The sequence below is a fragment of the Artibeus jamaicensis genome, unplaced genomic scaffold (assembly GCF_021234435.1).
Source record: "Artibeus jamaicensis isolate MK-2021 breed Jamaican fruit bat unplaced genomic scaffold, CSHL_Jam_final contig_327, whole genome shotgun sequence".
Lineage (NCBI taxonomy): Eukaryota > Metazoa > Chordata > Mammalia > Chiroptera > Phyllostomidae > Artibeus > Artibeus jamaicensis.
Genome location: NW_026521772.1, coordinates 3,354,930 through 3,379,368, shown reverse-complemented (window position 1 = coordinate 3,379,368; position 24,439 = coordinate 3,354,930). Strand labels below are relative to the sequence as shown.

The 24,439-nt window shown below is 44.2% G+C and overlaps 1 protein-coding gene across 2 annotated transcripts in view; it reads right to left on the bottom strand.

The window, feature by feature from the left end:
- Window positions 1–24,194, bottom strand: part of RALGPS2 (Ral GEF with PH domain and SH3 binding motif 2) — a 120,996-nt gene extending 96,802 nt beyond the window's left edge. For both annotated transcript variants that reach the window (XM_053663704.1, XM_053663705.1), the window contains exon 1: window positions 24,106–24,194. The gene's annotated coding sequence lies outside the window, so the exon portion shown is untranslated. The remainder of the gene's footprint in view (window positions 1–24,105) is intronic.
- Between the last annotated feature and the right edge of the window lie 245 nt (window positions 24,195–24,439).

The window sequence follows — 24,439 nt, the reverse complement described above, 5'->3', positions numbered from 1 at the left end:
AGACAGGCAGATGGGGGGTAAACTGATGAAAGGTCAAATAAGAAAAAACCCCAGGACAGAACAGGGGGTGGGAAGCCAGGAGGGGAAGTGGAGGAGGAAGGGGAGATGAAAAGGGAGGGGACCAGGAAAGGGTGCCTGAAAGGCTGTCCCTGCCCTGTTCAAGCTTGTCACACAGCTGGAAGGGGACAGCGCAGGAGAAGGGTGAACTGGAGAATGAATGCCACGACTTGTCAAACTGGGATTCGGCTTCAACAGCCTCATGACTTCTACAGGGAAACGAGGTTTACTAACCATGTCGGGTTTATAAAGACAAGTTGAAGGGCAGGAAGAAAGGAGAAGTAAAAACACCATGAGCAAGGCACCAATTTGAAAGTACAGATGGCCCAAAGGAGGTGCGAATGTGGAGTGCTGGCCTGCTTGCTAGAGAGCGCCTTTCTGAGTAGCTGTGGAGAGGTTCAAAGGAGGGCAGGGCCAGACTGAGGGGGGTGTCATTTGTCAAACAGGAATTCAGATAGAAGGGACTGGCACCAGGAACCATCAGAGGTTTCTGAGGAGGGCAATGACCTCAGGAAAGGAAAACCAGTTCTCCAAGCTTTAACCTGCCAGGGGAAGGCCACTGGGCTTTGGAGCAGATGAGCAGTGGACCAGATGCTCCCACCCAAAGCAGCAAGGCATCAGGGCATCAGGGCATCAGGGCATCAGGGCAGCAAGGCTTCAAGGCTTCAAGGCTTCAAGGCTTCAAGACATCCGAAGTGCCGTGCAAGCCCGCCCACCCCAGCCTCTCCATCAAACCCTCCAGGGCTCTCCCTGGTCTGGCAGCTGCACAAAGCCTCCTGGGTCACACCCCACCTCCTTAACGTCAACAGCACATGCTCCCACTGCCAGTCTCCAACTCAGGATCGCTGGTATTTAAATGGAAAAAAAAAAAAGCCACCAGAATCCACAGAATTCTCGAATCACTCCCATTCTCCCCTCCCCCACCCCCACTCTTGCCCAGGAGCAGAGGAAGCAGGAGAGAGAAAATACTCCACCTAGGACTTTAACCAGGTGTGTTATGCTGGGTAAATTATTTAATCTCTGAACTTTGCTTTCTTCATTTATATGAAGTCAGAGATGTTAAAATGTACCTCAGCGAAAGTTTGTGAGAATTAAATGCAACCAGACAGAGGGAAAAAAACCCAAGGCACCTAGAATGGTGCATTACAATGGAAAGGACACAAACGTGGGGTCAGAAAGCCCTGGGTTCCGATCCTCGCCTGGGGCCTGGGAGCCAGCGGGGAGGCTTTGGGCGAGGAGCTTTGCTAATCTCTCAGCAGAGGCTCCCAGTCCACCCATCCGTGATGTGGAAAAGGCAAGCAAAAAGGAAAGGAAAAAGAAAGAAAAAACAGACTTCTAAGGCTTCTTCTATTTCTGAATTCCAGAAACATGTGAAATTTCCAATATAAATGAATGGATGAAAAAAGTGAGTAAACTGTCTTTTAAATTAAGCATTTTGAAAGCATATTTGAAGACAAGTGCACTGAAAATTTACTAAATGACCCAACAAATTTTACTTAAAGAAATCATTTCCTAAAAAGAAGTGCTAAACCAGTAAGCATGTTAACTAACAATGCCTGTGTTCTCAGGACTAGGTAATAGTCCGCGACACTAACTCACTGGACTTAATGACAAGACTTGAGATACCACTTCACTTGTTGACTAACTTCTAAGTGTAGATTAATCATAAACATTATAAATCATTTTGTGAACTTATTCAAAAGTGCCCAACTTGAAATTACTCCACTTATCCTTAGCAGTGCAGTATAAACCAGTAAAAAGTTCTTCATTGGGAATCTAAGGCCAACAACAGCCGCTCACACCCGGGAGCTAAGAAGACAAGTCCCCTAGAAACCTCCATCTCCGCCACCGAGCCGCCCGGACTGGCGAGCAATTTCACACGCCGCCGGGGCTGCCTACGAGAGAAACCCTGATGATGTCTAGGTCCGTCTACACCTTGAGAAATCTCATGTCAGAAGAACTGAATAAATTCTATTCCAGCCAGAATGTTTCCCAGATCACTTACCAACTTACAGTTTGAAGTTAAACATCTGTATCTAGTTTGAAGACACAGATTTTTGTTCCTAAATATTTCAGGTACATATTCTAGATGTGTGAGAAAGACGATTTGCAAAACAAAGTAAGCTAAGACCCTAACTTAGAAGAAAAAAGACAAAGCAGAAAACGTCCCCGTGAAACATGCTGCCTTAACAGCCACCTGAAGTCCAATGCATCCAGTAAGGACAGTGAAAGAAAACGGGTCCATTTAAAATGTGACTCGCCACCTACAAAACAGACATTATTTCTCCAAGTAAAGCTCTCAAAGAGTGACACTACTTAAAAACTCACTTGGATTACAACGGTTTTCTGTTCATTAAAAACTCCACACACAAGTCTTTCGGATCCAACTCTGTTGTGTTTGTACTAAACTGTCGAAGTAATGGACGATCCATTCATGAGCTGGCCCACATCTACACACACAGTGTACGTGTCCATTGCACCTAAGTGGTCTCAAAGTAAATAATTCCAGCGGAAGACAGACTTTCAAGTTCCTGAATATGAAATAGGGGGAAACCTATTAAATAATGTCTTTAAAGGTTACACTCCATCTGTAGCAAAGAAGATTTGCTGAAGATAGTTTGCCCAGTGATTTTAACACATATAAGGGCTCCGAGATATCACACATGACCTGGCCCAAAATATAAACGTAGGGGAACTAGAAATTCAGAAAACAAAGAGGGAGTTCCACGCAGAGATGAACTGCACTGCAAAAGTGTTACGTTGTGTTTCGTGTGTTTCCATTTTGGGTGGCGGATGTGTGCATTTGGGCCTGACGTTCCACTAAGAACGCTAGCCCGCGTGAGTGGCATGAACTCCTAACAATACTTACTCTATTTGAAATAAAAAAACTCCCACTAAACATACTGTGTAATACTAGCAACTAAAACATGAAAACTCTCCAAGCAAATCAGAAAGAGATCTGTAAGTTCAGTGAAAGTTTGCCGCCACAGGCCCAGCAACAGTCAGAGGAGGGAACCAGCCCGTGAGGTCCCAGCAGTGGACAGAAAAACAGGTCCGGGCTGGTGGGGGCGGGGCAGACATCAGGGCTCCGTTGGGAGCCAAGGTTTGGAGGAGGCGGCAGCACAGCGCAGTACCTCCCTCGAAGCTGCAAGATGAAAGGAAGGGCCGAGAGAGAAGGGCAGCGAAACAGCCCGGATGCCCAAGAGCTTCTTGTACCTGCAACGTGGGTCTCAACTGAACACCACAGAATAATCCACAGGCAGAGGCTCTGACACAATGGAACACGGGGCGGCCGCTCACGTATTGCGGAAGAACTCTCAGCGACACAAGGGACAATAGTCACAGCGTACTGTGAAATGAATAAAGCAATTTTCCAAGCAGTACTTGGGGAATGACACTTTTCGGTGGCATCATTGTTATTACAGCCCATTGTATTATAGCGTGTAACTAGCCTCCACTGAAATGCGACTATTTCCAAGTTCCCAAGTCAATGTGTCCCTAACTTTTGGCTTACCTATATATTTTTACATTTTCCACAAAAATATTTTAATTAGGAAAAAGTATAGGAAGTGTTTTCCCACAGATTGCTTATTAGTTGCAAGAAGGAAAATAAGCAACTATACTGCATGGATCCAAACTACCATCACCAGTGAGGACGGATGGATGGATGGACGGACAGATGTCCTGCGCCTCCGAGCAATGCTCTGGGAAAGACACGTCGTCATTTGTGGTCACGTGGCCGAGCCCCGGGAACCTCCCGTAAGTGCACCCGTTAAAAAGGGCAGCATTTCGAGGCACAAAGAAAGTCATCACACGGTAAAGGGAAAAGGGAGAGGCCGACCCAAGGCCCCGCATTAGAGGCCAGTGAACACCGCACAGGACACGTGTCATCGGGCCAGCTCGCCAGGTGGGGATACGGACCGCGGAGGAAAGTGCCGTGGCCAGGTTCCTCCTGAATTCGACAAGCGCTCTGTGTCTTCGGAAAAGAATACTTTTGTTCTTAAGAAATACAGTTGAAGTACCACAAAGTAAAGGGGTATATAAGGTATGCAAACTAATCCCAAATACTTCAGAAAAACAGCAAGTACGAGAACACGTGAGAGAGAAGTAAGTGGTGAGAGAGCACATGGGCCCAGATGCTAACAATGGGTGGATCTGTGCGAAGGGTGTGCTTTCTTCTCTTTATCACTCTCACAACTTTCCTGTTAGCTTGAGATTATTTCAAAAGAAAAAGCGGGGAGCCCTGTACATTGTGTTGAATTTTACAGAAGCTTCTCAACTTAAAAAAGTGCAACATGCAAAATCCCACGGCGACTAAGAAAGCTCCCACCCACTCAAGAGTCCAACTCCACGCACCGACGGAGGCCGCTGCAGGCGCCTGCTCCTGTCCCTGCCGCCCCCAAAGCCCGAAGCGTTGTGAGCAGCCGTCTGGCGAGAAGCTGCAGGACAAGCAAACACTCGTGCCTCCTGCTAACACGACAAGTGGTGCCGGCGAGTGTGACTCAGGAGGTGGAATGTCCGTCCGACATGTCAGCTTGGGGTACGTCCGGAACCCCCAAGTCCCCCCCTTGAGTGTTCACCCCCTCGTCCCAGCACACGCCCCCCCCACACCCCCACTACCCGAGGAGAGGCCTGGCTGCATTAATTTTCTGTAATGCGACGGGGAGGCGTCCTTCACATGTGCTTCTGAGAAGGAAAGAAGGGGCGGGCAGAAAACGGGAGGGGGAGAGGGAAGGGGAGTAAGTTTATTCACCTACTACTGTATCCGGTCCCCTGATTTCACAGAGACAGCGATCGAGGAGAGGCCATGTGGTGCAGCCGAGCTCACACAACCAGCTAAGGGCAGGGGTAGGTCGCCAGCAAGTCTTCTGCTTGCTAATCCTCAGCACTTTCTGCAAAGCCAAATTACCCTCTCCCAACCAACCCTTAATTAAATGTTTAAATACTGGGGAATTGCGCGGGGTGGCAGGGGCGAAATATCTAGTTTCCCTCTTCACTTGTAATAAAATTCCTTGTGTGAACAAGATGACAAAGGAAAGAGCGTGTACAGAGGCTGGAAGAGTAAAACCCTTTGTCCCTGCCATTAGCTGGTTGTGTGAGGGACGTGCCGATGGTTGGGCCCAGTTTAATTAGAGGGCAGAACGTACATGAGAAGGGAAGCTTCAGGAACTTGCCCAGAGAAGTAGGTATAAAGAAAGGACAAAGTTTGTCACAATTAAAAAAAAAAGAGGCTGGACTTGAACCTGTAGGCAATCAAAAGTCAGAGTCCTCACAAATGGACTATTAAATTATACAAACTTAGAAGTTTTATTCGGAAGGAGATACATAACACTGAGACCGCATTATTCATCCCCATTGATCAGAAGTCTCAACAAGTGAGTATCTATGTGACAGTTTCAAGTACAACAGGTCTTCGATGTTGATTAGGGATTTGCCCTAAAACATCTGGAAAAATCCTCACACTAGAGTAGAATTAAATTGCTGTTACTCCTACAGACCGTTTAATGACTTTAAAGATACTGAAATAAGTTATACTTCTTTGCAATATCATACAAATTACAGAGGAGACTAATTTACATCGTGAATTAGCCACCACAGTATCTGATGTTACACTTTTTAATTTACCCAAAATTCCCCTCCCTGGACCTACTTTCGCTTCTCTTCGGCGTCACCGGCACCAGGAGGAGTTGGGTGCAGCAGCAGGAGGACTACAGGCCTGAACAAAAGTCACTGTACAAGCTGTGCTGAGGTGTGTGCCTACCGGGTGGGGGACTGGGAGCAAAGCTGTGCGTGGTGGGCAAAGGTACAACTCGTCCGATGTCATACACCCTCCGCGTCATTCAGGGAATCACGAAAACCGCAAGCATCAGTTTGTGAAAGACAGAGGTCTAGTCTATCAGTAACTGACTAGGCAAAAAGAGCATCATGTACTCTGGTAGTGAAGACCCCACTGGCCTTCCGGAAGTGACAGTGCCCTTAACAACAAAACTATCTGCATAGCAAGTTACAGCTCACACCCACACAGCTTAAAATCATTTCAGCAGAAGGATTTCAAGAAACGTTGTTTTAGTAAATTTACAGCCTGGTTTTCCATTAGAACATTTTATGGAGAACCAAGATGATTGGGTGTCTGAAGATGCTTACTGCTGCCTAAGGTCTGGGGCCCCCCAGGGACCAGACAGAAAGAATTCCCTGTATAAACACTAAAGTGTCGTGGACATTGTAACACTGTTCTTCATTTATTTGGCAGCCCCCTGAGATAAAAATCACTGCGTTCTAATTAGGAAACTGAGGCTCTGAGAGGTCAAGAGAAGGGGTATCTCCTAAGAGCAAAAAACCTTTCCTAGAAATTTCTGCCTTCCATCCTCCCCTGCAACCCAGCCCCCCCAAAAAGGAAGGCTTCCCTACCTGTCGCATTTGCTACTCCTGGCCGTCAAATGTCTAGTTACTTGTGCCCATCAAAGAGGAAATGCCAGGAAAGTCTTCACAGAGATCTGATATTTGAGATGAGTCTTAATGCACAGAAATTAGGGGGATAGAGAGGAAAAGGTAAGAACATCCCTAGCAGAAGAAATAATACTCACAAAGGCTAAGGATGGAAGAAATTGGCAGGACAGGAGAGTATCGGTTAATCCTTTGCCAACCCCCCCCCACATGTGTGTGTGAGTGTGCATGTGTGTGAACATGGGACAATTAACTGCAGAGACAGACTGGGGCCAGAGCAGAAAGCACCTACAATGGCATGGGAAGAAACAACCACTTTATTCTCTGAATCAAGATTTCTTAACTAAGAGACCATGAACCCTAGGGCCATGCTCTCCCCCCGAGTATGAGAACTATGTAATCAACACACACACACAAGTTAATTATCCTGAATCCACAGCTGTCAGATGGTTTTCAAAGGGACTCAGTAGTAAGTGTCTAAGAGCCACTATTGCGGGTGACTGGGGGTCACAGTGTAATAATTACAGGCCAGGGATGCAAGCTGTAATACCTTTATTTTGGAAAAGTAACTGGCAACACCCATGGCGGGTGATGGTTAGAGAGAGAAAGCAGTAAGAGCAGTAAGAAGGTTATTACTTTACACCAACCAGGAGACTGTAAGTACATTTTTAAAAACATAATTCCAGAGACTTTTCAAAGGTAAACTTGCTATAATTTATTGGCCACATACATTGGGTTGTGAGCAAGAAAGGAACTAAGCATGCCTTATGATTCTGCTTCCCATTTAAAGTCCATGCCATTCACTTACTCCATACCACCATCAGTAAAAGCCATCCGTACAGGGGAGCAGTGGCAAGGGGAAAGGAAACCACTTTCTTCCCTGTGCGACCAACCAGCCGCCAGGGGGGAAGTGACCAGTGAATGTCTCAAAGAGGAAATGCTGATGGTCTAGAACAGGGGCCAGCAAACTATGGCCCACCAGCTGAGTCCTGCCCTGTTTTGGTGAATTAAGCCACATCCATTCCTTTATACTATTTATGGTTACTTTCAGCACACAGAGGCAGACCTAAATAGGTGCAACAGTGGCTTTACAGCTTGAAAAACAAAAACAAAAAAATGCCTAGAGTATTTACTATCTGGGCCTTCCCAGAAAGTTTGCCCACTTCGGGTCTGGTGTGAAAACAGGTACACTGAGTCTACCCCAGGACGTGCTCCTTCAGGACAAGAGAGGGGTGTCCTGTGCAGGGAGGGCTGTGTGGGACCAATCCAGCCGCGGGGCATCAGGGCCCTGGGAGCAGCTGTAGACACGTCTGTAGCAGCAGCAAATGGCTCCTCGTCAAATCAAATGTATGAAGTTCCAAGTGCTGCTCTGTTTGGAAAAACACGGCTGCCCACAAGCAACATTCTAAGGGCTGGTGTTCTCCACGCGATCCAAATCCTCGTCCTTCCCCCTCAGTGTCCCACTCAAATCTACCTTTGCTCTCTCCCAGGCTCTGTGAAAATGGAAAAAGAAGACAATACTCAGATCCAAGCATCCCTGTGTAAAAGCACCGACATACCTGCTCTGAGAACAGGGTCCCGGCCTATTTGCGGAATAATGGCAAACAGGCACCTGGGTAGGCGTTTTAAGTTAATGAAGCTTAACTCTGATTTTCAGATTTTAAATAGCACTAACTGTTTCAAAAGCAAATAAAACCAAATTTGAGTCCATCGATTATAATTAAACTCCACTGGTGGCCTCTATTAGACTAAGTTGGGAAATTGTGTGTGCAGTAGTGGTGATGTTTTTAACAGTTTTTTCCCCCCAAATGATATGAAAACAAATACTGCAACATATCCAAACAGACCAACTCCAGGTGGCTATACCAAAATAATTATTTCAAAAATGAAAGTCTTATAAACACATCACCCAGACAATTCCCAAAGTCTGGAACATTTTCTCCAAAGATTTCTATTCTGTCAATAGGTTCAACGCAGGATTCAAACAATATGTACTTAAAGTGACTTTACATATTCCAACTCGGGGCTCTTGACCTTGGCACTCCCGTCACTTGGGCCATAACCAATTCTTGTTGAGAAGGACCTTGCTGCACAGTAAAGGCTGCCTGGTGGTCTCTGTGGCCTCTCTCCACCAGATGTCATCGACAGTTGTGGCAATCCGGTGTCCCCAGACACTGCCAGATGTCCCTGGGAGGCCAAATCACCCTGGTTGAGAACTGCTGTTCCAAGTAATTTAAACCTCTTAATGATTCATAAGAACAGGATTTCAATAGATTTTTTCCTGCTTTGTGAATGTTTAAAGCAATCATGTGAAAGATACAGTAACAATGTGTGTTATATAAGCAGTTTTTCATAAATCTTTTATCAATTCATATCTATATTAGGATCTTCATGGTATTGCTGTTAAAAAACAGCTTTAGCCCTGACAAGTGTAGCTCAGTTGGTTGGTGGCCAGTTTCCCTCTCAGTTGGGGCACTCGCCTGGGGCTGTGAGTTGCAGCCTGGGTTGAGGGATGTGAGATGATGTGTCTCTCACACTTAGATGTTTCTCTCCTCCTCCTTCTCCCTCTTTCCCCCTGTCTGAGGTCTGTCCAAAAGGTATCCACCTACGTAATATGAAAAATAGGGAAATTTATTGAAGAAGATACGAGACACACCCTGGTCCCCTTCCGAGTAGGCACCTGGGGACCTCACACAGCTCTCCCAATTGCCATTAGCTGCCTCGTATTTTCTTGAATCTCATGGACAGTCTGAAATCTCTTCCCTTACAAAGGTGATTTTAGTTTGGGGAAAAGCCAGAAGTCACGGGGCACCAGATTTGGGCTGCAGGGGGCCTGAGTCAACTGGGTGATTTGATGTTTTGCCAAAATATTCCACAAGAGATATGATGCATGAGCTGGTGCGTTGTCGTGGTAAGACTGCCAATCACCAGGTGCCCGCAGCTGCAGCCTCTGAGTCATCCAAAAGTTCCCGTGAAGGAATGTTCAAGCTCAATGCAAAATTAATGCAGATTCATTGTTCTACTCGCTCAGTCATTTAGAATGTGGTGGCCACACCGCACACACGCTCACTCAATGGCATCCACCGCCCACAATGACTAGTACAGCGAAATCATCGCGCACACACACACATTCCAGTCCACTCTTTCTGGCTGCCGGGTTACATCAATGCCGCGCAAACTGTTCTCATTATATTAACAACGGCTGGACTTCTCCTGGGCAGACCTCGCATATCCATGACAAAACCTCCACCGCCAGGAGAGTGAGCATATTCTGCCGCTCCCAAGAGTCTGACTCCTTTCATCCGGCGTACTGTATTTATTTCCAGATTCACTGCATTGCTATGTGTGCGTGCGCTTATAGTCCACACCTTCTTATTGCCAAGTAGCATGGATATATATTAATAATTTATCTATTCATATATTGATGGGCATTTGGGTTTTAGTGGTTCTTACAAATAACGCTGCTGTGAATATTAGTGTACAAGTCTTTTCTCTCCAATGAATATCTAGGTATGGAATAGCTGGGGGGTCTTTAATATTTTAAGAGACAAACCTCTATAAAGTGGCTGCCTGTTTTACAGTCCCAATAGCAAAGTGTAAGTTCCAGTTGTCTCACACCATTTCCAACAGTAGGCAAGGCTCGTCTTTTTTTTAGTACTATTCTATACTACATTGGCAATAGTTTTTAGGAGTTCTGAATATATCCTAGATATAAATCCTTAATCAGATGTTTGATTGGCAAATATTTTCTGCAGTTTATCTTTCCATTCTCTTAACAGTATCTTTCAAAGAGCAAACATTTTGAATTTGATGAAGCTCATTTTATCAACGTGCTATTTTACGAATTGTGTTTTTGGAATCATACCAAAAATACCTAACTCAAGATCACAAATGTTCTGTTTTTGTCTAAAAGTTGTATAATTTTAGGTTTTAATCTAGGTCTATGATTCATTTTGGTTTAGTTTTTCTATCCAGTGAAGGATATGGACTGAAATTCACCTGCCTGTCCATGGATATCGGCCTCACTGAACAAACCGCCTTCCTTCACTGGAAGTATCCCTGCCCTCCGCCAACACTGCCACGCTGTTTCCTTGAGTTTTATAACTGTGACATCAGGGGGCATTAGCTCCCCAACTTCGCTGTTCTTTTTCAAAGTTGTTTTTGCCATTATAGGTCTTTTCAGATGCTGTGTGAATTTTAGAATCGGCCCATCAATTTCTAGTTAAAAAGCCTGTCAAAATTTTGACTAGGACTGCACTGCACCAACAGATCGATCTGGGGAGAACTGTCATCTCAGCAAGAGTGAGTCTTGCTACCCATGAACAAGGAACACTGCTCCACTTACTGAAGTGTTATCTAATTTTCAACTGCGTTCGGCAATGCTGTGTAGCTTCCAGTATTTCGCACATGTTGCACTGTCACCGACACCGGTTCTATTATACTTCAGTCTGACTGCTCATTGCTGGTATAAAGAAGGGTGCTGATATTTACAGACTGATCACACGTCCCCCAGCTCCACCAAACTCACTTCTTGGTTCTAGTAGTTTCACAGGTTCCATCAGATTTTGAGTCAATGTCATCTTCAAAAAAAAAAAAGTACGTTTACTTCCTCCTTTCCGTTCTAGATGCCTTTTCTTTCTTTTTCTTGCTTGACTACTGGCTAAAACCCCTAGTACACTCTGGAACAGGAGTGGGGAAAGTAGACGACCCTGTCTTATTCCTGGTCTTCGGGAGAAAGCATTTGGTCTTCTACTTTTAAAACGACGCTATCTGTAATTTTTTCCCGCAGATGTCCTTTATTGCGTTGAAGTTCCTTTCTGATCCTAATTTGCTCAGTGAAGGTAAGACTGTCCAATGCTTTTTTCTTTTTTGCATTTACTGAGAGGATCATAAATGGGTAACAGTGTGAATTACATTGAATGCTTTTTAAATGTTAAACTAACCTCACATCCCTGGAATAAACCCCACCTGATCACGACATATTACTGTTTGAAATAAACTGTTGCGTTCAGTTTGCTACAACGAGTGCAGAATTTCTGCATTTATGCTCATGTGAGATGTTTCGGTGTAGTCTTCTTCTCTCATCATGTCTCTGTCTAGTTCGAATGAGGGTAATACTGGCCCTCATGCCCACCTCTGCAATTTTCCGAAAGTGTTGGTGTGAAACTGGTGTAACTCCTTCCTTAAATATTCAGCAGAATTCACTTGTGAAGTCACCCGGGCCTGGAGTTTTGTCATCATTTCTGTTATTGTTTTTGGTGGAAATATTTTAGTCACCAATTCAGTTTCTATTCAGGGCTATTCAGATGGTCTATTCTTGAGTGAAATCCTGTAGTACCTTTTGAAGAATCTGCACATTTGATCTCTGCTATAAAGTTTATAGGCATGGGGGGGGTGGGCTGGGAAGGGAGTAAAAGGCAGAAAACTGTACTTGAAAAATAATTAAAGAAAGAAAAACAAGAAAACAATTTACAGGCAGGAAGTCGTTCATAATGCCCTTGGTATCCCTTTCTTATCTGTAGAATCTGCACTGACATTACCCATCATCCCCGACACTAACCAGTTTGGCTACAGCTTTATCCATCTTACCGATCTTCTCAAAGAACCAGTTTTTGGTTTCACTGATTCTGCCTATTGCGTTTTTGTTTTCTATACATTGACCTTTACCATTTCCCTTCTTCTAATGACTTGGGTTTCATTTATCTTTTCCTCATTTCCTAAGGTGAAATTAGAGATCATTAATTTGAGACCTTTTTTCTTTTCTAATAGAGGCATTTAGTGCTATAAATTCCCCCCTAAGTACTGCTTTAGTGGCAACTTACAAAATCTGATATACTGTGTTTTAATTTTCATTCAGTGTAGAATACTGTTTAATTTCCTTTTGATCTCTTCTTTGACCCATAGGTTAGTTAGCATTGTATTAGTATCCAGCTTCTAGTAAATTTTCCATATCCTACGGACTACTACTCAGTCGTAAGAAAGGGTGAAATGCTGCCATTTGCAACAACATGGATGGACCTTAAAAATATTATTGTCAGAAAAAGCTAAAAACTGTGTGATTTCACTCATACGTGGGATATAAAACTGAAACTCACAGACAACAATATGGTAGTTACCAGAGAGAACAGGGGTGGGAAGGGTTAAGAAAGGGTAAGCTAGACCAAATACATGGTGACGGAAGAGGATTTGACTTTGAGTGGTGGGCATACAATGCAATATACAGATCATGTATCATAAAAATGTACACTTGAAACCTGTATGATTTGATTAACCAATGTCACCCCAACAAATTTTAATTTTCTGGTAATTTCTCACTTAATTCCATTGTAATCAGATAACACAGGATTTCAATCCTTTTCGATTACTGAGACATGTTATACGGCCCAAATTATGGCTCATTGTGGGAGCTGTTCTGTGTGCACTTAAGAAGTGTAAAGAGGGACATTCTGCTGCTGTTAAGTGGACAATTCTATAAACATTAATTGGGAAGATCAGATTGATTAACAGTATTGTTAGGGTCCACTGTATCTTTGTGATTTTCAATATCCAGAAGAGTATGGAAATCTCCAACTAAAACTGAGGATTTAACCATTTCGCCTTGGACTTCACCAGTTTTTGTTTCATGTATTCTTGAGATTCCCTTATTAGTGGCACAAATGACAGAACTATTTGTCCACTTGGTTAACTGACCTCTTTATCATTATGCAATGACATCCTTCATCCTTAGAAATACTCTTTGCTTTGAATGAAGTCCACTTTGATATTAACACGGCCACTCCATCGTTCTTTTAACTATTGTAAATATGGTATTTCTTTTCCCATCCTTTACTTTTAACCTACTTGTATCTTTATATTTAAAGGGTGCTTCTTATATAGGCAAGGACCTGGGTGGGTCTTGCTTTTTTACACAATCTGACAATCTCTGCCTTCTAGCTGGTATGTTTAGGCCATTTACATTTGACGCGATTATTGATAATGGTTAGGTTTTTAAGTTTATTATCTTGCTATTTACCTCATGTTCTTTTTCTTATTATTATGCTTTCTTTTGAATCAGATTGAATACATTTTCTGATTCCATTTTACCTCTTTTGTTGGCTTATTACCTGTAACCTTTTTAAAAACAGGATTGCTTTAGGATTTGCTGTATACGTCTTGTAACTTTCCAATAGTCTACCTTCAAGTAATACCATACCACTGTACGTATCGCATAAGAAACTTACAATAATATACTACCTCGTATCATTATCTTGCCCACCTAAGTCTCTGTACCTGAGCTATATATTAAAATAGGAGAGAAGCATTAGAAAAGTGTAAAAGGAATAACAGCAACACGTGGAGACTTTCTCCCTAGTTTTATTTAAAAAGGAACATTAGACCTGAAAAAAAAAATGGCATTTAAAACTAAAACTCTACAACCACCCCACCTGGGTTCAAATCCTAGCTCCGCCCCTTACGTACTGTATAACCTCAGGCACGATGAACAGCTTCCCTGTTTCTCAGTTTTTACATCTTTCAGATGAAGGTAACAATAGTACCCACTTCACCAGGGTATTAGGACTATCCACTGAGTTATTAAAGGTAAAGTGATTAGAATAGCACCAAGCATCTATTAAATGCTCAATAAATAGTAAGTCCTATTATGCACATGGAATAAGGCAGTATTTTTAAATCCCCTCTGCACTCCCTAAAATAATCTTGCTTGCTCAGCACACATACTGGGTTGCACTGCTCTAAGGGAATCTGCAAGCAAATTAACTCCGTGGACTCTTTTAGTTGCAAGAAATTTATTTAAATGACCCCGAATAGGATTATATATGAAGCTATTTATGGAGCATTTGCTACGTGCTGAGACTGGTCCTAAAAACTTCCCATATATCATCCCGTTTAATCCTCACGTCGACCCTATGAGAAGAGCATATGAATGATGTTTTATGTTACAGATGAGGAACGACAGAAAGTTAAACCACCTGCCTAAGGTTACTCACCTCGCAAGAGAAAGAGCCAGAATCTACTGCCACGAGCCTGGCTCCTTCCTGGGGAAGAGCTGGATGCAGGCTCTGGAAGGGCAGGAGCCACAGAAGTGCTCACGTAATGGGAGAAGACTATCTACAGAGCCAGAAACCAAACTTTTCTGTCTCACACTCTGAGCCTGTTCTCTCTCAGACCACGTGGTTTTTTCTGAGAACTCTGCGTTTCTCTTGGCACAGAGGCACAGAGAACCTCTTGGTGACCAGAGGTTCTTTTCTGGTTACCAATTAGCTTCCTCGTCTCCTGTATCAGTTCTGTAACTCACAGCTTCTGCTCCCACTGTCCTTACTTTCCGTCTCTTAAACCCGAGTTCTACAGGCCTTTACACTAATGCATTCTTACAGTTTCAGCTCCCATAGCTCAATGGCAAATTAATTCTGTGCTGCCTATAAATGGCTGCGATTTCCCCCAACTAGGCAATCGTAGATGGTTAGCTGGCTTACAAGTTAGTAGCCGTTACATAAAATGCCCATTCCTGGACCAATCGGTTGCAATGTACTTCTACCTGGTAAAAAAGAAAATAAGAAAACACAGCCACTGAGAGCTCCTCTGCAGGGCACCGCAGGGAAAGCAGATTTCCTCCAAAGGGCCTGTGGGCGGGCCAGAAGAATACAATGTCTAGGGCACCGAGTCAGCCAGTCACCACTAATCTGAGGCTCTAAAGCCTCGTCAGTATTACTCATCTATTTAGTGATGATAGTGAAACAGCGTTATAAATACACATCCTGGCTGCCATTAAGGAGTTTGCATCGTGTGCAGGGTCACAGAAGCACAACAGGAGCCATGGGTCCGGCTACTAGTGAATGAAAGGCCACCATACTACGCCAGCAGTGCTGTGGCCCAGGGAAGGAAAACCCACCGTCACTGTCAGTTCTGCTCAGAGAGAGAGAGAAAGTACTAGTCATCAAGGACCCATCCACTCCTACAGCTTCACCTGCTGGGTCACAGTGGATGGAAGCAGGAGGGAGGCGAGGTGTGTTGCCATTGTTTCTCCAGCCCGTTCACAACACCCACACCGTTCAGACAGACAAACAAGGGCAGACAGAGGCTTCACCAGTTGCGCTAGTTCCCTTGTTCAAAGCTCCAAGTGAGATCTTTAAAAGCCTCACAGGTGGCGTCTAGCCTATACTTCTGGCTTTCTCAATAGCAGAGGAAGGCTTTGAATTTAAAGCTTCCTGCTACATAATTGGCTAAGACCAAGTCATAGGGGCAGAAAGGAAAAAGTTACTTATTACTATTATTTACTACTATTACTTCCCTATCAATGTTGTTTAAGCCTTTACGCTGGGGAGATTACTGCAAACATTAAAAACCAGTAGGCTTTTTTGAAGGAAGAAGAAGGGGGAGGGGGAAGAGATGACAGTTTTCCTCCAATCTTCATTCACAACGTTTAAACCTATGGCCTCAAGAAGAGAAAAAAACAGTGAGAAGCTAAAAGTAATAGTACGTACTATCAATTGAATTCCAATCTGCTTTGTGTTTAAGGGCCGAATAATCTGGTCCCACCTTGTCAAACGGAACTGCATCTTGCATCCCACTCCAAATAAACCCTTCGATCCAGAGCACACCAGAGAGACTAATACAGCTGCAGGCTGTATTTTCGGGCTTCCCCAATACCCACGCTTACTTTCCACCCAAATGGAACACAGTCCCTAAGGACTGTCCGTTCCTGCCCTCGCTGAGCCTCCTCTCAGGGAACTGTACTTCGGTCTTAGGTTATTTAGTGTGGCTTCATGGGTAAGATTTTGTCTCTCACCAAGAAGACATAAATGTGTTTAAAGACTAAGACTTACACGAGACTTCTTTTTTTTTTTAAGTTTTACTATTTGTACTTGTATCTCCATTTTTACTTTTTCACAAATGGTTTCTTTTTCTTAATACATTTTTTAAAGTTTTAAATTTATTTTTAGAGAGGGGAATGGAGGGAGTAGGAGAGAGAGAGAAACATCAATGTGTGGTTGCCTTTCACATGGCCCCACTGGGGACCTGGCCCGCAACGCAGGCATGTGCCCTGACTGGGAATCGAACCTGCAATCCCTTGGTTCACAGCCTGTGCTCAATGCACGAGACTTCTGTGATAACATTTACAAGTACTGTGCTCAGAGAACACGTTCAAAAACACTGCTGACAAAAAGAAGCCAGTCAAAACCAGAGTTTCTCATCCGTTAGATACTCCCCAAACACTTCGCTTTTACTAGACTTACCCCTGTCCCTGCAGCTTTAAGAGAGAGGATCTAAACCATACAAGCCTATTAAAAAACACATCCTCAAATCAAAACTAAAAGCACGGGAGAGGTTATCCTAGCAACGACTTACAGATAAAAGCTGTACTGATCAAACCTAAAATACATACTCATCTACCACTTACGAAACCCTAACATCTATAAAGATTTCAGCACATTCAGAAGAGCAGCTTCAGAACAGCACGGGAAAACATACAGATTTGTCGTGTAAGCTCATGCCAGAAAGCCAGAGACGATCTGAGCAAACCCTGGGAATCTGAGTCGGGACTGGAAGTGGTCTAAGGAATTCCCTCCAGTGACCCCGAGAGATCTGGAGTGAGCCCAGACCTGGGGGAAACCAGGCTGTGATTCCACCTGCTCTTCCTGGTCCCGAACGCAGAAGAGTGAAGAGTTAATTCGGCTAAGGGCTTTGCTTACTCCACTGCTCATTTAATCTTTACAATGATGTTATGAGAAGATGCTCTTATGCTGACTTGACAGAGAAGGGAGGCTGGATAATAGAGAAATTAAGGAACTTGCCCAGGTGCACGCCAACTTTCAGCACAGGCTTAGAACCACTCTTTGTGTCACACCAAAAAACGTACCTAAATTTTAAATTGTTGGTGGATTTCAAGAACATTTAAATGCATTATTAGAAATTTAAGGCAACGGGAAATTGTAGTTTTGCCACTCACAATCCTTTCAATGTAAATTAAACTATAGGTTTATACACTTAATAGAAAATGCCAACTGGTAATTTTTAGACTAGACCCGACTAAAATTAATTCGTGTATGTCATTACACAAATTAATGACATACACATTTGTGTATGTTACTCCTTGTTCAAAACACCATTATCTTTATGACAGCTAACCATTTGGATAAAAAGACAAGTATTAGATCCTACTAAAACAGGATGAATTAAGATGAAAACGTTTAAACCATAAAAATACTAGAAATAAACATAGATAAATGTTCCTTTCTTTTGCCCAGTTGTTTTAAAATTGGGCCACCTGTACTCTTCTGACATATATTTTCTAAACACTGAGGTTCCAAGTCTCCCGTCTGATTTAACTAGTGCCGGCACTTTTTCCAGGTGTCACCTGCCTCTCGCTCTGTTAACGGTGCCCGTTAATGAACGGAAGTACTTCTTTATGTATCAGTCTTCTCTTTCCTGGTTAGTACTTTTCCTGTCCACTGGAAAAAAAAATCTTTGCCTACCATAGGGTCATTCTTCTGTGTTCTTCTAGAAACTGTAGTTTTCACCATCCACATTACATCTACAGCTCCCTGAAGGAGCCCATAGTCCCTAGGTTACCAAACTATTTCAGAAAACAGGGAAAAAAAGAGAGAAAGTTTCATAACTCATTTTATATAGCCAGCATAACTCTGGGGCTACAATACATACATATAAACCTCTGATAAATTTATCTACTGATAAATGTAGGTTTTTTAAAAAACTGTAAACAGTGGCGAACCAGGTTCAGCAGTATGGAAAGAAAAAACAAATTCAGCCCAGCTAAGCAGGGTTGGACCCAATAATACAAACAGGAGGTGATCTGTGCATGTGATACGTCAATCAGCAGGTTAATGGAGGAAATGCATACGAGCATCCCTGCCAATACAGAAGCACTCGATAAAACTCAATACTTACAATATTTTTAAAGTCTTACCAAACTAAGACTAGAAAGTGCTTCTTAATCAGCTATCTGTCCAAAGGCATATACGTTGAGGGAAATGGGGAAAGGCTGGTAAACAGGTACAGATGTTCAGCTGTAAGATGAACGAAGCCCAAGGCTCTAACGTACAATATGGTCACTAAGTTGATGCTGCGGTTTCACACAGCTGAAATTCGCTAAGAAAGTACAACTGAAGTGTTTTCACCACAAAAAGGGTAACCCGTGCGGTGACACTGGGTGTGTGGACCTGATGGGGAGCACCTGTCACAATGGACACATACCTGGATACTCACTCTGCACACGTCCTCCTATCATTCTGTCTAGTGCACCCCAATTGGGCCGAAAACATCTAATAGCATCTGTTACGTTCTCTCATTGTACTTCTGTACAACGTTCGTTTTTGTGGTTGACGTGTTGTGTGTGTGGGCAATCACTTGTGTGTTACGCATTAGAGACAACTTTGTCGTAGTATTTACCTTCTCATACACTCTTTCTTGAAAGTTACTGAGGCATGCGTCTCACCAAAACAAAGGTGTAAATCGAGGAAGCGGAATGCCCGGATGCAGGGACGAGGCAGGGAGAGCTCTCCACCTCGGTGAAGGGCTAGCGCGAGCCAGTGCTGTGCACAGGTGGAGGCCACGGTGCAAACTGGAGCAAAAGGATTAAGAGCCCTCGCACTTTTCCAATTAAAAAACAAAACTGAGCAACCAATTATTTAATGTGTTTGAACCTATGGGGACAGTTTCGAGGGGAAAAAAAAAAGAGACAAATAGGAGACCAAACAAAAAACAAAAATGAAGAAAAAAATTTAACTCCAAGAGATTTAATTATAGTATACCATAAAGTTCAACAGTGAACATATTTACAAAGTCACAATGTAAACGATTAACAAAGATTTAACCAAAACTGTGCTATAACTATATTGGGAGATAAAAGGAGAGGAAGTCCAAGGTAGCATGAGCACCCCAAAGCACAGACTCATCTTCCACAGCAGGAAGCCAACAGACAGTATCCACAATTGACAATTAAGTATTTTAAAATATGAAAGTCCGTATCAGAGGAAACAGCTACAATCATGCAAACGGGCGCTGGAGAGCAGGACCCGGGAGGGAAAGCTACACGACAATGAGGCCAGGAGCTGGTGTTTCTCACTCTACATCCTGTGATACAATTGTTCTTTTTCACTGCACAGGTGTACTATTTAAAGTCAGAAACAAAAGTGTTATTAAAGCAACTAGTGGTTTTCGTATCATTTAACACAAATTATCTCACTCGCCCCACAAATATGATTGACTATGGTGCCAGGCACCGCTCTATGTGCTAGGAATGCAAACGACAGTGAGTAAAATCCAGCCTTTGCCTTCACCAAGCTCACATCCAGAGGGAAGCAGATAATAAATTGATGTATGCCATAATGTCGGATAAACTGATGTTGTGGGAAAAAATACAGGAAAGGGTAAAGTGTGACTGGGATGCTATTTAGGTCCAGCTTTCAGAAAAGGGCTCTCCAAGAATCAGCGAAAAGAAAAAATCACCTAAAAAGGAAAATCTATCTTGAGAAAAGGTTATATACGTAAAATAACAGAAGGGTATCCATTAAGTTTAAGGTGAGAGCTTCTTTTTAAGCCTCTCATACTCCAAAGCAATGTATCATTCAAGAGCTGGTACCAAAGGGGCTCCGTGGTGGCAGACATTTTTAAACTGCCAGGTGCCCCCAACCTAAGTTAAATGAACACTGATTTATGCTCTTCCTATGTCCTTAACTAGCCACTACTTATGAATGTGACTGAGTAAATTTACACTTAAACTTTTTTCTTTGCACAGAATAGGTCGATGTCAGACATTTCAAATTCTGGTGTTTTATTCCTAAGTTTTCCTAAATCAAAGACTCATTATGTTGATCGACAGATTCCAGATTAATTCCAAAGTTGGCAAATTTTATCATATCCAACCTTCATTCTCTCACTGAAGAGGGACTCTAAACCAATGGGAATGACACACATTTAAAGAAACAATTTATAGGGTAAAGCAATACTCTCTAAGGACGCTCACTCAGGATGAGGTAGTTTCAAGCTATTTGAATGATCTCTTCATTGAAAATTAAGTAACTTATAAAATATATTCAGGTTGAAGCAACAACTTTATGCCAAGCCAGCCACTGCACAAGAAAACCCTCAATCAAAAAGTAGAGTTGACTCTAACACTTATTTTCAAAACACTTATACCATTAGAAGTAAATTCAAACTCTCATTTTTATGCAGCAAAAAGGTAGTACTTTTAGATTTAAATAGGTTTGAAGGTTTGACTCACAAAAAGAAAAATTCAATGAACTACATTTCAATTGCTAGTTGAGTTTAAGGTCGAAAACGTATTTAAAGATTTCTGGAGGAGCAGCCCAGCTGCTGTGCGCTGCTATTCCGCTCCCAGACCCACCGTGCTCACGCTGCAGGGGCAGAGCATCTCATCACGGCAAGAGCCACCACTCGGGTGCTTCCCACCTCCAAGTCCGCTCCCTCCTCTGAAATGGAAATGATCTTAATGCCCACCTAGGGCCCTGTCAGCGAAAATACCAAAAGTATTAAGTGCCAATAATATATGAAAAAAACTACATAATTTGTAGAAAACAGCACCACTATTTGCCATGTTTTAATCAAAAAGGAATCCGATCGCTGTCAGTCAAACTTTTTGCTTTTTGCTATTAACGGTGGTTTATCAGACTCTAAGGAAGAACGGTGGGACAATGATCCCCTCACACACACAGCCAGAAGAAAAGATTTTTTAAAAATATACATTAAAAAAAAGAATTAAACTCCCTTATAAACATGCACCAAGAGAAAATATTTTTAGCAGATGTTTCACTTAAATGAGCCAAAAGAATAAAGTCGTCGAACCTCATGTAAACTCTGTGTCACCTGACTTCAGGCAGAATGTTTATTTTGATTTAGTTGGGAACCAGACACCCAATGGACATAAACATCTGCATAGTTTTAAAACAACTGTCTCACTGCTTTTGTTCACTCAGTAATAATTTCTACTATTCTTAGAATGAGAAAACACAAATACTACCTTAATCAAACAAACTCATCAGTGTCCTGGCCGGTGTGACTCTCAGTTGGTTGGAGTGTCATCCCTGTAACCAAAAGGTTGTAGGTTTGATTCCCAGTCAGGGCACCTACTCAAGTTGCAGGCACTGATTCCCTGTATGGGCCAATGGTAGGCAACTAATCCATGCTTCTCTCTTGCATTTTCCCTCTCCCTTCCTCTCTCTCTAAAAGCCATGGGGAAAAAATGTCACCGGGTGAGGATAAAAAAGAAATAAAAAAATAAAAACTCATCGGAGGAGATTTTACTTCTTAAACTAACATTAAACGGTGTTATCTGACAATGAAGTAGCAGACGATTTGCCCATTTACCCTTTAAGCTCCAGCAGGACACAGACCTTTTTCTTTAGGTACTCAATAAATATGTGTCAAATGAATGAATGAACCAACCAATGAATGAGCAAATGAATGAGTGAACCAATAAACTAAAGAAAGAACTAGGTCTCTGGAAAAAAGCTCAAATGTTTGAAGTTGCAACAGAACAATTTCACCTACATCTCCATCATTCACTACAAACGACTCTCTCAACTGTAACGACATAAGCTGACAAAGAACTGTGCTAGATAAACACACACAAACACATCACTCCCATGGATAACAGAAGTACGCAGAAGATTCACAAAGCCAGTTCTTTAGTTATATTTTCGCTCAGGAAATTCTGGTGTGTTCTTTTTGATAATGCAAGCCCATCTTCAAAGTTCTGTTGCAATCCTGAATAATTCAGGCAAAGTGAACAACATTTCCAGAGTCTACCAGACTATTTTGAAAGCCAAATTTCTTAATTCAAAGAAAAGTGGGATAAAATGGAAAAATAAGGTAGATATTACTACTTCAAAAGTAGACTTTTTAAAAAGAAAATAAACTGCTTAAAATGGAAATTACTGAAAGATTGAAATTATTCAAAAACCCCACTTAATGTCCTTATGTTTGATCTTTAAGCAAAGAGGTATTTTCCAAATCTTGGCAGTTAGGCAATCAACTTTATGCCTACAAAGCTTAAGTTAAAGGTTATTTTTATTAAAATAATACTGTTTGGATAAGTTCATAATCTTAAAAGTCTACAGTAAGACATTCAGCAGTAACAGTAACAAAAATTATATGTGTGATTCTACACACCTGTAGAAGCATAGCGATCGGGGTGGAACAGGTTTTTATGAACAGCAAGGTATGACCCGTGACCGCAAATACTGTATCTGCAAGGATCGAAAAGTTTCCCAAATTCTGATGGTCATCTCCAAAGAGACTTGAACAAGAGTGGGTCTGAGGGTGAACGCAGAAAAACACCAGTGAACTCATAAAAACACCGGTTCGAAAACAAGGGCTCTCTATAGCAATTACAGCATCGCACTTTAAAAACCCTGGGTACATGAAAGATAAAGCTCAACTGACTGCTGCCTGGGTTTCCTACTTTACGGTCTGAAACACTGGCTATTAGACGCTTCTTTTTGGCGCTTTCTTAAACAGAAATTTCGTGTTGCCATCGCCCCTCCTCCACAGCTAACACCAGTGCCCTCTCTTCCTCCTCCCTCACCCCTCCCAGTTCAAACAAATTAACATTTGTACAAGGTGCCTCCTATCAGCTCGCAGCTTCTTCCCAAACACGCCCACGTACACTGAAACTGGCCTGCGTCTACACAACACACGGCTACAGGAAAAGAGTCCAGGGGGGCTGCCCCGGAGATAACTCAGGACCGCACAGGTTTAGGGCTCTTTTGCAGATAAAAGCGCCTCACTCGGGGCTCGGCTTGCTCCCAAATTACCTCTAGAGCACGGTGTTTATGCGCCTACCTAATCTGATACTGCAATGGAATTCCGGATATTTGCAGACAGACAGCCTGGCTTTGCAAGTGTTTGATCAGAGCCGTCCAGAATCTCCTCCTTTCAATCTGCCGGCTCCGAGTAGTGCAGTCCCCGGACCTCCGGCAGCGCCCCCGACCCCACACCCCACACTCTGCCGCACGCCCGGCCAGAGGCCAGCGCAGCAGCAGCCTCTCCGGGTCCGAGCCTGCCGGGCGACTCAGGCCGTGGGTCGCTCCGCAACAGGTCACCCTGACAGGGACTGCGCGCTTCGCGGGCAGCCGGCTCAGCTGCGGGGCTTTGGGGACACCGCGGCCGGGGAGGGGGTGTGGCCGGCTCGGCGGTCCCCGCGCCCGCTCACCTGGAGGGAGGCGGAGGCGCTGCCGGGCGCCGGGCAGCGCGGGCGGGGGCCAGGGGCTTCGGCCACCCAGGAGCAAGAACCAGGCGAGAAGGGCTCGGGTGCTCGCCGCGCCCCCGGCTCCCAGACAGAGAACCGGCGCGGGGGCCCCCACAGCCGCCTCCTGACTCCGAGAGGGAGACGCGGAGAGAGGTGCTCCCGGCTCCTTCCTCCCCCAGCCTGAGCCCCGCCGCCCCCTTCCCGCGCCGAGGACGAGCAGCCCGGGGCCGCAGCCCGGAGTTCAACACACGCAGCCGCCGCCATTCACCGCGGCGCCGCCGCTACGGCTCAACTCCGCCGTGGGGGCGCCGCGCACCCACTTTCCCTCCCCTACACCGCCCGCCGAGACTCCGCACCGGGCCCGCGTCCAGGGCACCGACCTGTGCAGCCGCGGCCGTTGCCTCGGAGGATGGAAAGACCCGCCGGCGTCACGCTCTGCCGCCACCACCGCCTAGGCTAGCGCCCGGCGACCGGAGCAGTCAGCGTCTCTCATTTAGCGCCAGCTGCCGCCGCGGCACTCGGGGGAGGGGAGTAAGCTGGATCCACCCCGTCCGCCCGGGGCTGGGGGAGGAGAGCAGACCTGGCGGGGACGCGCGCCGAGCGGGCGGGGCCCAGCCGCGCTCGCACACCAACGGAGCACGCTCGCGCCCGCCCCGTGAGCCGCGGCCCGCGGGGTCTTTCCCCGCGCGCGCCCCCGCCAGCCGCACTACCGGC